Source organism: Rhipicephalus microplus, chromosome 4, assembly GCF_043290135.1.
Source record: "Rhipicephalus microplus isolate Deutch F79 chromosome 4, USDA_Rmic, whole genome shotgun sequence".
Classification (NCBI taxonomy): Eukaryota; Metazoa; Arthropoda; class Arachnida; order Ixodida; family Ixodidae; genus Rhipicephalus; species Rhipicephalus microplus.
In genome coordinates, this window is record NC_134703.1 from 96,511,589 (window position 1) to 96,525,670 (window position 14,082).

Consider the following 14,082-nt stretch of genomic DNA (forward strand, 5'->3'; position numbering starts at 1 on the left):
CCTCGTAATGTGGAGCTGATTTAAAAATGATAAATCAGCTTTTCTCATTCGTGCTTCGGATATCATCGATTCCCACTGTACGTGGGATCTGCCAGATTTTTTTTAAATTAGGTCTTGCTCTCCACCAACTGAAAAAAAGAATCAATCTTTGCTACGTGCCTGCCGGTAAGTGCAAAAGATCATGGGGAGCGACAATGCATCGGCTGAGTATTATACAAGGATTACGGCTTTTGCCGTCAGATTGTCTCATGTGAAAGAGTTGCGGACGTTGTGAGTGTCTTACTGTGATAAATAATACATTGGCACTCTGAACGGGTTTTCGTGATTACCATAGACGCTGTGATCGCCGACACAATCACCATCATGTCCTGTATTAAGACCAAATCGATTACTAACCCCCACGCGTAGTATGTCTTGACGTACAGAAAGCATGCGAGGGAGGGCGATCTTCACGACTGAAGCTGAGATCAAATAAGGTGGACCATTCCCATCAATGGGAGGGCGCATGCGATACCCTTATCCCACTCGAAAGACTTGGCGTCGAAGCAGATAGCAAACGCGCCGCCCCTCTTCTAGGTGTATGAAAAGCCACGAGAGCGTAGAGATTGTCTCTCGAGCTACAACTTTTATTACTGATACAATGGGCGTGGTCGTGATAGTTGCTCGTGCACGTGCTATCTCGGTAGTCATCTGTGAATTGCTCGTATACCCTTTCATATTCCTATATCTGAAAGCGAACAGGTTGTGCGAATAAAGCTTGCCTCTCCGGAGCGGCCGTATTCTGTTACACCAGCGTTTCATAGAGCTACGCGAAATCACACTCAGGATTGATTGATTGATATGTGAAGTTTAACGTCCCAAAACCACCATATGAATATGAGAGACGCCGCAGTGGAGGGCTCCGGAAATTTCGACCACCTGGGGTTCTTTAACGTGCACCCAAATCTGAGCACACGGGCCTACAACATTTCCGTCTCCATTGGAAATGCAGCCTCCGCAGCCGGGATTCGAACCCGCGACTGGCGGGTCAGCAGCCGAGTACCTTAGCCACTAGACCACCGCGGCGGGGCTCACACTCAGGAAAGTTGACTGCCAGCCTCACTTCCTACAACACAAGAATTTGCTGCTTACACATTAAGGGGACACTAAAGTTAAATAACAATTTACGTCAGCGTGAAAGCTCAATGTAATACAAGACCTGAAACGACAATATTATCAACAACAGTGTCCTACTTACCGAAAAATTAAGGTAAGTGTACAAGAACACAAGCGCCGCAGTAAGACATTTTCAAAATGATCCCGGTGACATCAGACGGACCGACTGACTTCACTAAATAAAAACTTTCCGTGCATCAAGAGACGCAATAAAATGCTATTTGTTTTTTTTTCATTTGATTCATGGAAAAAAGAACCGCCGGACGTTACTATGGAGAATTGCGTGAGCGGTTCAAAACACAACTTTCGCGTGGGTACACGAGACAGGTGGTGCCATCTAGCGGGGTGCAGTTGAAACAAAAGCATCTGCAATCTCGGGTCAATGGAGGGAATTACTCAATAGCCGTTTTTGCTGTTGTCTCTCCCTGCTTTCAGTCTGCTGCTACTATAGCGCAGTAAAATTGGGCAACGTTGTGCACGGCAACAGTGATGTGTGACGAACTGGTGGGTCCGCTTCTTGAGGCGGGTAATTTGAAGGGCGCTAACCTGATGCGGACCACTAAAACGTGATTTTATTTCAAAATACACCCTTCCTTGGCACAAAAGTAACGCTACGAGGATTCTGGACCACCAACTTGACAATCAACTTCGACTTAATAGTTGACTTTAGTGTCCTTTTAACTCGTTCCCTCATGCAATAAACCGACGATGTTAAAAAGAAAATATTGGCTATACTCCTTAACGTAAAGTGTGGAAAAAATATGGCGATTTGTCAAGCGCCTGAGTGGATCTTTCTATAGCTGTTAAAAGAAACGTTTCGGTGCACGTTCAACAGCCCCAAGTGGTAGGAATTTTCAGACAACTCCACTACAGCGTCTTCCATATTTATATGACGGTTTTGAGACGTCAAATCTCACATACCTACCTACCTACCTGTTGAAACCAGTACGAATTGGGTAAAAGTACAAAATTTTCGCTTATACTTCAGTCGCTGTCTTCAATGTTGACCTAATGATTGATACATCATGGTAAGCATTTGGCTTTTTTTCTTTTTAGCCCTTTTTATTACAATACCACAAATATTTCTCTGACCGTAAAACACGAAGAAAGATATTTAACGCTTCTTGGAGTTGACGTAGAAGGTAAGTGAAAACTCTAATAATGTAGGCAATACTGATTAGTTCACTATATCTGGTGAAACTAGCACAACCATCTTTCATATTATGCTATCTCAATGTGTGAACGTACACCTGTTTACTATTATTGAACTCAGTAATTCAATGTATGGCGCACTATGAGACTAAGACACATTAATATGTGGTGCTACACATTTCTTAAAATGCATGCACAAACATACTAGCGAATGGAATACTAAGAAACATACTAGCGAATGGAAACTTTCCCACTGTAAAGCTGTTACGTAAGAGCTTACCACGCGTTCATCGCCAATATTGTTGCGCTTAACGTTTAGGCTGATCGAAAACACTCGCATGATCAACGGAAACCTTCCTGCGACTGGGTCAAAACAACCAAGCAGTGCCGAAGCCAGGGGTGGCTGGTTGGGCCCGTGTCTTTCAGCGCCCAGGAAATTTTATAGCGAAAGTTCTTATGAGATCACAACTAGGGTCACGCGTGGTGCCTTAGTTATCCGCCGGCCCCGCGACTACTGCAGGTCTCCGTAACCACTTCGCACAAAAGGAGAAAAAAGCTTTGTACCAAGGACCCAGTGGGGCTAGAACCCGCGTCCGCTGCATGCCAGCGCAGTGTTCTACCACTGATCCAAGCCACTTCTTTTTTCTTGTAGCAGTGCTTCAACAATTTTCAACAGGACAAATTTTCTGCAATTGTTTTATGGACAATAGGGATTCAATGCATGGTGCGAAATCGGGCATATCGTAAGTTAATTTCCTCTTCCTTGACTAGCTTCAACACTAGCTGAGGAGGAAAGATGTTTGAGGTTCGGTATGGGTCCCCTGGATGACTCGAGTGCACAGTGGCAGCGCGAAGAAAGAGCCGTAGTCCGGTGAAGAGACACTTTATTGCAGCCTCTGGCTTCTGCCCGAGTCCAAGCCCGAACATCCGCTCTCTTATTTCAGATTGAAACATCCTCTTTTCAACACTCGGTTGAACAAAGAGTCTTCACACAAAGCAATCACATGTTGGGACTCACATCATGACAACCAATCGCAGAAGCACCTTCATAACAGGCACTAGATTGGTTAAAACCACGTTACCAAATAAAACACGCAAAGGGATAGGTTCTGCGCGTAGGACACCCTTTCCCATGCCAGGCCGTGCTGCCTTCATCGGCCGAATCGGGCATATCGTAAGTTAATTTCCTCCTCCTTGACTAGCTTCAACACAAGCTGAGGAGAGAAGATGTTTGAGGTTCGGTATGGGTCCCCTGGATGACTCAAGTGCACAGTGGCAGCGCAAAGAAAGAGCCATAGTCCGGTGAAGAGACACTTCATTGCAGCCTCTGGCTACTGCCCGAGTCCAAGCCCGAACATCCGCTCTCTTATTTCAGATTCAAACATCCCCTTTTCAACACTCGGTTGAACAAACAGTCTTCACACAAACCAATCACATGTTGGGACTCGCATCATGACAACCAATCGCAGAAGAACTTTCATAACAGGCACTACATTGGTTAAAACCACGTTACCAAATAAAACACGCAAAGGGATAGGTTCTGCGCGTGTGACACCCTTTCCCATGCCAGGCCGTGCTGCCTCCGTCGGCCGACTTCCGTCGGCAGCCGTTCTCGCGCTCGAGCCCCGTCAGTTCTCTCATTAAATGTTGCTTCGTAGAAGCCTCCTTAAGAGCGGTGAGTACACCGTTGGGCTCCGTGCGCTTACCAGGTGTGCATGCGACAGTGAGGCGCCCCGACATCCTAACAGCACTGACGTTTTTGTGGTCCGCCTCGCTCCGGGAGCACCCGCGAAGCCGCAGCGGAGCGGCGGCTGAATTTTCTCTTTTAGTTATTCGCTGCCGGCAGCGAAGCGTGCCTTTCGCAGTTGCAGCGCCCTCTGGTCGTTTTAATCGTCGGTAAACAAAATAAAAAGCATTTTTTCACGTATACAAAGCAAAACAATAACGTATAAATTATCTTTTTATGAAGTATTTAAAATCCACTTTCAATGTATTAACCATCTTTTTTTTTTGACAAAGAAGCAAGCTCTGACTTGATAGTAGCCACTCAAAAGCCAACAAGGTTCCGTTTCAGATCCATTTCAAGCATTCACTGTGTGTTGTTTGCGCTTCTGACTCGTGTGTGGTGGTGGCGTTTTCATTTTTCACCGTTGAAACTGTGTTTGCATAACCATTGATGCCTCCGACAAGTGTGCTAGAGGGCCCATTTTCGGTGGGTTTCTTGAAGTGGTCCGAAATTGAGGACTTGTTGTGCCTTGAAGTCTTCCAATACACTCGGCGAGACCCGCTGTCACGACATGGCCTCTTGAACATCAAAAGCATGGGCAGAGGACAATTTCGCACGTATTTTAGGTTTGAAAGAGACGACGTATGAAGCCTGTGTCGTGCACTACAAGTGCCTGAAAATGTGACAACGCCGCAGGGCGTGCACGTTTCCGGAGTTGAGGCACTCTGCCTTACGCTACGGTGTCTGGCTTATCCCAATAGGCTGCGAGAACTGGAGCCGCTGTTCGGGCGGCATTATTCAGTGATTTTTTCAGCCACTAATGCAGTGCTCGCGCACATTGACAGCACGTTTGGACATCTGCTGCGAGATGTGAATAACCACACCTGGCTGGACATCGCTAAACTCCAACTCTTTTCCGAGGTATGGAGTTTGTTCATTTGTTTTGTTACTTCTAATCTAATGCAACATTTTATCGCAGGCTGTGCATTCCAAAGGGGCGCCGTTGCATCACTGTTGGGGCTTCATCGACGGGACAGAGCGAGCCATTTGCCGTCCATCGAAAGACCAGAAGCTGTACTTTTCAGGGCATAAGCGCTTTCACGCCGTTAAATATCAGTCCATCATGTCTCCTATTGGAATCATTTGCCAACTGAACGGTCCATACGTCGGCAGCCGGCATGACACAGGCAAGTTATTTTTGTTATACTGAGCCCCGTCCTATTTGTCCAACATAAAAAAAAGCATCATCGCGCCTATCTGAGGGAGTGCTCTGTGCTACTTCAGCAAACAAGCTATCACTTCGTAATAATGTTGTGAAGTATACTCAGTCTGGGACAACTAATTGTGGTTACAGCAGAAAGCAGCATATTATTCAAATTGAATGGTGTAGCAAAGAGAACCTGGAAAAATTGTGAACTGTTTATTTCGAGAATAAGGTGCAAGCTAAAATGATAAATGCATGCCCCAGTTACCATTATAAGGCTGTGGCCAAGTTTTCTTTGTTATTCTGCAACAAGTCTTCAGTCATAACTCGTCACAGGTATTGCTATGCAGGTTCTATTTATAAATGCAGTATAAATGTCTTTTACTGCATAGCACTGTGAAGAAACCTTCCTACTTGGATAGGCATCAAAGCTTTTTCTTTTTCATTTATTTGGAGAGAGTGTATCTAAATAGTGCACACTACAGAGTCCACTTAACATTTGTGTAAATTTATCGGGAAGTGGCAAGAATTTGATGAAGCATTCAGTGTCGCATATCATGTGGCAATATGTTTTCATGTGCTCCTGTATTTCTAGGTATCCTTCGAAAGAGCAACACCTATCGCAAGCTAGAGAAGCTTGCCAAAGGCCACAGCTTTTGTTTGTATGGTGACCCTGCCTATCCACTGCGACCTCTGCTGCTGAAACCTTTTGGCGGGAACGTGACTGTGCAGCAGCGGGCTTTCAACAAGAGAATGAGTTCCGTTAGACAAGCAGTCGAATGGGGTTTCGGAAAGATTGCAGGCTTGTTTGGTTTTCTGGATTTTCGTAAAAATCAGAGACTCAAACGGCAGAACGTGTCACGCATGTACAAAGTTGGCACAATACTTGCTAATTGCCACAGTTGTATGAATAGCTCACAGGTATCTCAATACTTTCAAGTTGAACCTCCTGAGCTGGAAGAATATTTGAGACCAAAGAACTGAGCGGATTCCTTCGACACAGTTTCTTTACTTGTGTAGGCTAGTAATTTTTTTTGTAATTGTTCGAGCTTGTTGCTCATTTCCTGGAGAATTCGAGTGGAATTCTGGCGCTGGCCTCCATTTTCAGACGCTCTTCCTTCATTGTTAGTTTTATTTCTGCTAGTGTCGTACGACGTTCCTCGAGGTCCAGCCGTCGGTGTTCTAGCTCCATTTCCTTCTGCCGGAGGAACTCATTCTCTTCCCTTTTCAGAAGAAGCTGCAGTCCTAGGGCCTGGAGGCCTCTGACTCCTATAAAATGAAGTAGAACACAAATGACATACTTCTAAAGTGTTACAGCTCATAACTAATTTACTCTGGGATCAGCGCCATCTTATCACATTCGGGTATGATGAATGCCAAGCCTCAAATTGGCATTGAAAAAACAAGCAAACGAATCACATGTAGCGCATGTATGTTGTTTCAATGCAATGAGAGCTATGCATCATCTGGTGCAACTTGAAAAATTATGCAAGTTTGATTTGCAATACCTGTCGGAACAGCAGACTGTCTGTAACGCCGCCGTTCCGGCGCACGAAGAGGCCCTTGAGCATCATGGGCAGCGTTGCCCTCTTGAGCGTCCTGGTCAGCATCGCTGTCATCTATAGTCTCGGTTTCCAAGGTATCCTGTACTATAAGGGCATGAATGATCATCAGAAGTTAGGCACTGATAATTGATATGTGGGGTTTAACGTCCCAAAACCACTATATGATTATGAGAGACGCCGTAGTGGAGGGCTCCGGAAATTTAGACCACCTGGGGTTCTTTAACGGGCACCCAAATCTGAGCACACGGGCCTACAGTTAGGCACTGAGCATATTAGCTAAGGTATTGTGTATATCACTTTTTAATTTATGCTTTGTAGTATTTTGCACAAAGATTACACGGTGCAACTTGCGTTGCAGCATCGTGCATAAACACTTTCATGTGCAAATTTCTGCTAGTAGTAGTATTAAAGAATACACAATTGCATAGTAGTAAGGGTGAACTTGCTTCTCATTTGTTTTTGGCCTACGAACATTTGTTTAGTGTGCCTTGCTGTACACGTTGTGAATAAGTAAATAAAAATATATTTCACTTCTAATGTACTTTACACATACCTGGTGCAGCAGCCGGCACCTCTAAAGCTGTGCTGGTTGTGGTTCTGTAGCCTGCTGTCCCGTCACCTCTGTGTGGTGGCTCACTGAGGTCATCCTCATAGATTGCCAACAGCATATTTGTGGCCGTTGCCTCATCTGCACATAGAAAACGAGGCACATGAATGAGAATGTCACTAGTAATACTATAGGACCCCTGATGAAATAATTCACACAGAATAAAAACTACCTTTCTTCCCTATATCTGTCAAAATAGATATTTGTTTTCCCAGTTAATGAGCTTAATTCACAAATATGTTCACTGAAGTTATGAGAGAAATTCAGCAAGCTGAAACAAAGCATTAGATTATTTTTAAATTCAGTCATTTCTCACTGAGTGCCGATTAAGTACATCACACATCCACAACGTGGGACTGTAGTATATTGACTGCCTGAGGATCAATGCCATATAATGAACAGGCACAGTGGCCAGCATATTACTGAATAATGTAATATTTATAGTGAAAACTTTCGAGCTAAGTAACTTTTCTGACTACTGTGTCAAAACAATTCATTCTGTGAACACTGCCATTTAAATACATGCCATCACTCCCGATACAGAAATCGCTAAGATGAACACTTCACAGTTTTCATAGAACAAGTTTAGGGGTGGGTTGCTGTTAGCCTCCACTCCAGATTACTTGCCATTTTTCTGTCCGTCGTCTGAGGCCCGGACAGCGGGTAAAGATGCCATTGCAGCATCCCTAATTAGCAGAGCCTGGGCCCTGCACACCTTGGCTGATGCTAATTGTTGAGCGGGCTGTCGCGGCCCCACGCCGTTTTTTTTTTCGACAGCCCCATGCCGTTGGCATTCCGCGGCACGGTTCTGGGGGCATAATCGACTTCCCTCATGAGGTCCAATACGTCTTGAAGCAGCTGCTCCCGCTCTCCATATTGTTTTTCGGTGCCGGACCTATGGAGCAATCAAGCACGTTACGATGCGACTGTTTCATCTACAGCATTTGAACAGCGTTTACTAATAAAGTAAGGAATCACTCACTTCCTCAGGTTCACTGTGTCCTGCTGTCGAAAATGGCCGATGAGGAGGTCCACTCGCTCTTTGATGCCGCGAATTGTGAGCTCGCGATTTATCACTCTCATGACGTTTCGCAGCACGTCCTCCCACGCGGCGGGATTGCTGAAGGGGTCAGTACACACCACTTCTTTCAAGAGGCACAAATCTTCATCGATGCGAAAGCGTTTTCGCGGCTTGCGCTGGGCAGGTGACAGCCAAGCTGCAGCACTCGCGAAAAGCGTGCCATCTCCGGAGGCAGCCATCTTGAAATGAGCAAAGTTGCTGCACGCACGAGAGAGGGCGCGCGCGTTGTCCCCCTTCCACTTGCAAAGACGGCAGCGACGCACCGCGCTTCGCTTAGGCTGCTCGTAAGCGGACCGTATTCCCCGCTCCGGTAACCCGCTTAAAGCGCGAGACAGACGTGCGATTTTCCATGCGATGTGGCGTGCGGCGTCGCATGGTGCGGCGTGCCGCATGCGACGTTTCGGGACACACGAGGGCAAAGGAGCTATCAGCGGCAGGCTCCGCCCCCATGCGGCGCCTCGGCATGCAGGGTCCTCGTAATGAGGCTCAAAGCTTGGTATCCTCGTAATGAGGCTTAAAACAAAGAACATTGCACAACCACGCTTCGTTCTATAAAATAATTAATAAATCGCATTCGTGAACCACAAGCACGTCGTAACCACGGCAACAGCTGATTTCACGACTCCGACAGGTATGCCTAGCATTGCGGGTGCCGGCCGTCGCCAACGCCGTTCACATGCGAGCTCGTTATCGAGCGCTTGTTTTGACAACACTATCAAGCATTGCGCTCGTATGTAATGCATTAGCATACATTATTACTTTATCGACGCCATCGATGTGAAGAGCAAATGTGGAAGCGAATCGAGCCAGTGCAGATACGCCGGTAGCTGTGTTTACCTACGAAATGATCTTGCATCGCTGCTCACTATCTCTGATCTCGCTAGCGGTTTGAAAACGGGCGTTGTCGTGCAGAAAAGCAACACAGCAAGCATCACTTTAATCAATCCGGAATAATACCACGTCACCAGGAAAATGTACTCGATGTTTGTCACGAGGCCGCAGTCGGCGATGCAAGCAAATCCACGCTCGCACCACTCCATCGACGGTAGATAGGAGCGGCGACAGCGAGATGGCGCCACTAGCATCGTGATGTCACTCGTATGCTCGCGCTGTGATTGGTTGCTGCCATGCGGCGGTGCGACGCTGCGACCAAAATATCTGGCCGGTTTGATGCACGCCGCACCGGCTGAGCGACGGTGCGACGCGAGGATACGTCACAAAACGTCACGAAACGTCATGCGACTGCTGGAGTGGTGACGTTTTGTGACGTTTTCGTGACGTATCATCGCTTCGCACCGCCGCATAGCCGGCGCGGCGAGCATCAAACCGGCCAGATATTTTTGTCGCAGCGTCGCACCGCCGCATTGCAGCAGCCAATCACAGCGCGAGCATACGAGTGGCGTCACGATGCTAGTGGCGCCATCTCCCTGTCACCGCTCCCATCACCCGTATTCCAAGGCTCCAGGCGAGTCGATGGAGCGGTGCGAGCGTGGATTGCTGACATCGCCGACTGCAGCGGCGTGACAAACATCGAGTACGTTTGTTTCCCTAGTGACGTGATATTATTCCGCATTGAATAAAGTGATACTTGAAGTGTGCCTTTTCTGCGCGACAACGCCCGTGTTGAAACTGCTAGGGAGATCGGAGATCGTGAGCACCGATGCAAGGTCATTTCGCAGGTAAACACAGCTACCGGCATCTCTGAACTGGCTCGCTTCGCTTCCACCTTTGCTCTTCACATCGATGGCATCGATAAACTAATAATGTATGCTAACGCATCACATAAGAGCGCAATGCTTGATAGTGTTGTCAAAAACAAGCGCTCGACGATGAGCTTGCGTGTGAACGGCGTTGGCGACGGCTGGCGCCCGCGATGCGAGGCCTACCTGTCGGAGTCGAGAATAATCAGCTGTTGCCCTGGTTAGGACGTTCTTGTCGTTCACGAATGCGATTTATTAATTATTTTTGGGAAGAACAACACGTGGCTGTGTAATGTTGTTTGTTTTGAGCCTCATTACGAGGATAGCAAGTCGTTCGACCCTGCATGCCGAGGCGCCGCAGGGGGGTGGAGCTTGCCGCTGATGGCTTCTTCGCCCCCGTGTGTCCCAAAACGTCGCATGCGGCACGCCGCACCATGCGACGCCGCACGCCGCATCGCACGGAAAATCGCACGTCTCTCTCGCGCTTAGCGGAGGGCGCATGCGCACTCGCGTTCCCGCTCTGCTTAGCTGCTAAGCGGAGCGTAAAAACGTCAAACTAAAAACCTCTATTGACGTACAGTGGGGGAGGTTATGCTCGTCTCCCTGCCGCCACTATGTCTCGGTCGGCCAAGTGGTCGCGTCCCCGCGTCATTCTCAATGACACGCGTACATGCCAACAATGGCTTAAACTCAGACGGTGGCGCCTGAGCTGCCTCTTGCCAGACGCTCTTCCGAGTAAGCCTTCCCCTTCTAGTCCCGAACGGAGGTGACCTTGACGGCTCCGCTCGTGAACCGTACGAACGAAGGAGTCTCCTTTCTTTCCCGTGCTCGGGTCTTCTGCGTTCACCTTCGCGGAACCGATCGGCTTCGTTAGTTGATGAATCAGGACGGGAACTAGCTACGCACTATGCATCAGCGGGAATTGATTGCGCTACACACAACACGCCCGTAATTGTTACCTCATACTAACTTCATATCAATTTTTCGCAGTTCAAGAAATGAAATTGAAGACTCTCTAAATTATTCAATAGCTCGTCGAGCATTGACATCACGATGACCTAGAGCCATGCGCGACCTCCAAAAACTATGCAGAGCCAATATCATGACGATTTTATACGTAAATATATCCTCATTAAAAACAACGAAGTACCTTATTCTGTGTGTGTCCAGCAGGACATCCTTCTTTATGTCCTATGTACGATACGACATCTCCGAAGAACACTGCGTCTCAACAATCACGAAAAACATAACCAAGTGTTTCGGGCTTCTAACACAACAAACATGATTGATTGATTGATTGATATGTGGGGTTTAACGTCCCAAAACCACTATATGATTATGAGAGACGCCGTAGTGGAGAGCTCCGGAAATTTAGACCACCTGGGGTTCTTTAACGTGCACCCAAATCTGAGCACACGGGCCTACAACATTTCCGCCTCCATCGGAAATGCAGCCGCCGCAGCCGGGATTCGAACCCGCGCCCTGCGGGTCAGCAGCCGAGTACCTTAGCCACTAGAACACCGCGGCGGGGCGCGATGAAATTTCCTAACATTCGTTCAAGAGCAGTGCAATACTTTCAAAACATACCACAACTACGTAATGAAAAACAGGCTGCAAATGGTGACGCGAGCAAAAATGAGTAAATCACTGCGCTTCCATTTTTCTGCCTTTTAACGTATTTCATCTGCCTGTCCGCGCGAGTAAGGATCGCTGTCATTGTAGTTTTCGAAGCGAAAGCCCAAGTATTTTATTATTGTTGCACTCAATCAACGTACAAGAAATAGTTTAAAATGCGTTCCCAATATTCATGCCAAAAACCAAGACACTTTGTCCAGTTACCTGCGCTTCCACTAACCTCACAAAAACGTTTTTGCTATGTTACCCCTGCGATACTTTCAAGGTTTATACAAAAGATAGCAATGTCGTCCACGCACGTCAGCAGACGCACTTCATATGCATGAAGCCGAAAGCCTTTGATGATTTTGCTGTGTATTAGACAGAAGCTTTCGATGTAAAGGCAAAACAGAAGAAGACAGAGTGCGCACCGTTGGCGCACGGATCACTGCAGCTCTATCGATTTATTTAACTCTTTGTAAACGATCGGACTAGTGGTAGATCCCGTGTATGCCATCTGAACAGTTTCAACAAATACTGTACTCATATTAACATGCTCTTATACGGCTATAAGCAAATCGTGCGGCACGCGGTCGAAGGCTTTCTCCAAGTCAATCTAAAGCATAGCGACCACAGAGCCCAAAATATTAGTGCATTATAATACGCATCTTGCTGTATAAATATTCGTAAACATGCTCACACACGCACACACGCTGCTGCGACTCCTGGTCCTGCGGATCTCATTCTGATAGTGGGCCCCCGTCCTAGGACCCATCTTCAAACAATTCAGATGAGGCGCTCGTAAGAACGACAATTTATTTACATGGTTAGTGACTGAGAATTTGAAAGGAGGTGATCAAGTGATCAAGTATAAACTAGAGGTCAAGAGCTGTACAGGAGAACTGTTGAACTCAAAACATACAAAAGTTTTCCGCCTATATAGAGCTGCATTGCCAACCCTGGGCGCATTGTCCGCAGCTTCAGCCAATACGGCGCCCCATGGTCTATGTGATCCACCCACGAAGGCGGCGAAAGACACCACACAATGCACCTGGAGAGGGCACAGTCAACACGAATCTCAAATATGGTCACAAACGCACTGCACCGGCGTTTCGCGCACGTCACCAAGATTTGCCGCACGTCCGATGATCTTAGATGACCTTGGTTTGCAACAACTTTTCCGGTAGTTGGGTGTGGTTCGAAAAACCCGGCTCCTGGTGGACGTGCCAAACTTGCCTGATAGAATTCGGGTAGAACAATGTAGTGGTCCACCAGCTTCTTGTCAAAACAGGCCACTTCATTCAGCCGATTCCATGGAGAAATGGGAAAGGAGCAGTGTTCGATTAATCCCTCGTCGTTGAGGCGGGCTCCCACAAGGGCTGCAGCAGATATTGTCTTTTCCTTTCCTTCAACCCCACATTCCATCCCTCGTTGTTTGCTAGAAGGTGCGGCTTAGCTGCGAATTTCCGGGACTTCGCTTCTCCTCGCAAGGTGCAGCCACAACCGGTTTGGGTTTTGGCTTTCAGCCCGAATTGCACAGACCACGCTGGTTCCAGTCTCTCAAAGATCCATGGTAACCTCGAAAATGGCCCAGCTGCTTCCTTGTTTGCCTCGAAAGCCTCGCATATAGTCGATCTCACAATGGCCTATCTTGGCTCATGCGTTTTCTTTGTGCGAAGCAGTCGGGTACACCTTGTTCACGTTTTTCTGACAAGAAATCAACCCGTCTTGACGGCACATCCTTGCTTAGAATAGGCCGTTTACATTGACCCGACGAGGGCGCGTTGAGTCGAAATAAACAGCTTTTCTGGACTCGCTCTCCCCATGTATAAGCGGACGCGTCGGGGCGGAGAGTCGTCGCGACGAGTCCCGTCGACCCGGAGACAGGGGGTAGGTTCACCGAACTCGCCGCGCTCAGAAAGGGCATCCTTCGACGGGACTCACCGCGACGACTCTCCGCCCCGACGCGTCCGCTTATACATGGGGAGGGCGAGTCCAGAAAACCTGTTTATTTCGACTCAACTCGCCCTCGTCGGGTCAATATAAACGGGCCTATATAACCGGTCGCACTGAGTTGACGGCTCGTGACCTCTCCCGCCCGTCGCGGTCTCCGCTTCCCCTGTCCCCATCACTCCGACGTTGCTCTTTCTCTGCCGGCCGGTACGGGCGCGCTAGGCACGATGACATCCTCGCGGGCTCCACGCACCATGTGGACAGATGATGAAATAACGACGTTGCTAGCTTTAGTCAACGAGAAAAAACTGAGTGATTTGCTCGA

The 14,082-nt window shown here is 47.7% G+C and overlaps 1 non-coding gene and 1 pseudogene across 1 annotated transcript in view; both read left to right on the plus strand.

The window, feature by feature from the left end:
• LOC119171428 (uncharacterized) overlaps positions 1–14,082 on the plus strand; it is a 55,706-nt gene that overhangs the window by 25,636 nt on the left and 15,988 nt on the right. The window contains exon 3 of the transcript XR_012894941.1: positions 2,212–2,297. This is a non-coding gene — a transcript (uncharacterized LOC119171428). The remainder of the gene's footprint in view (positions 1–2,211; positions 2,298–14,082) is intronic.
• On the plus strand, positions 4,484–6,946 carry LOC142813983 (uncharacterized; annotated as a pseudogene).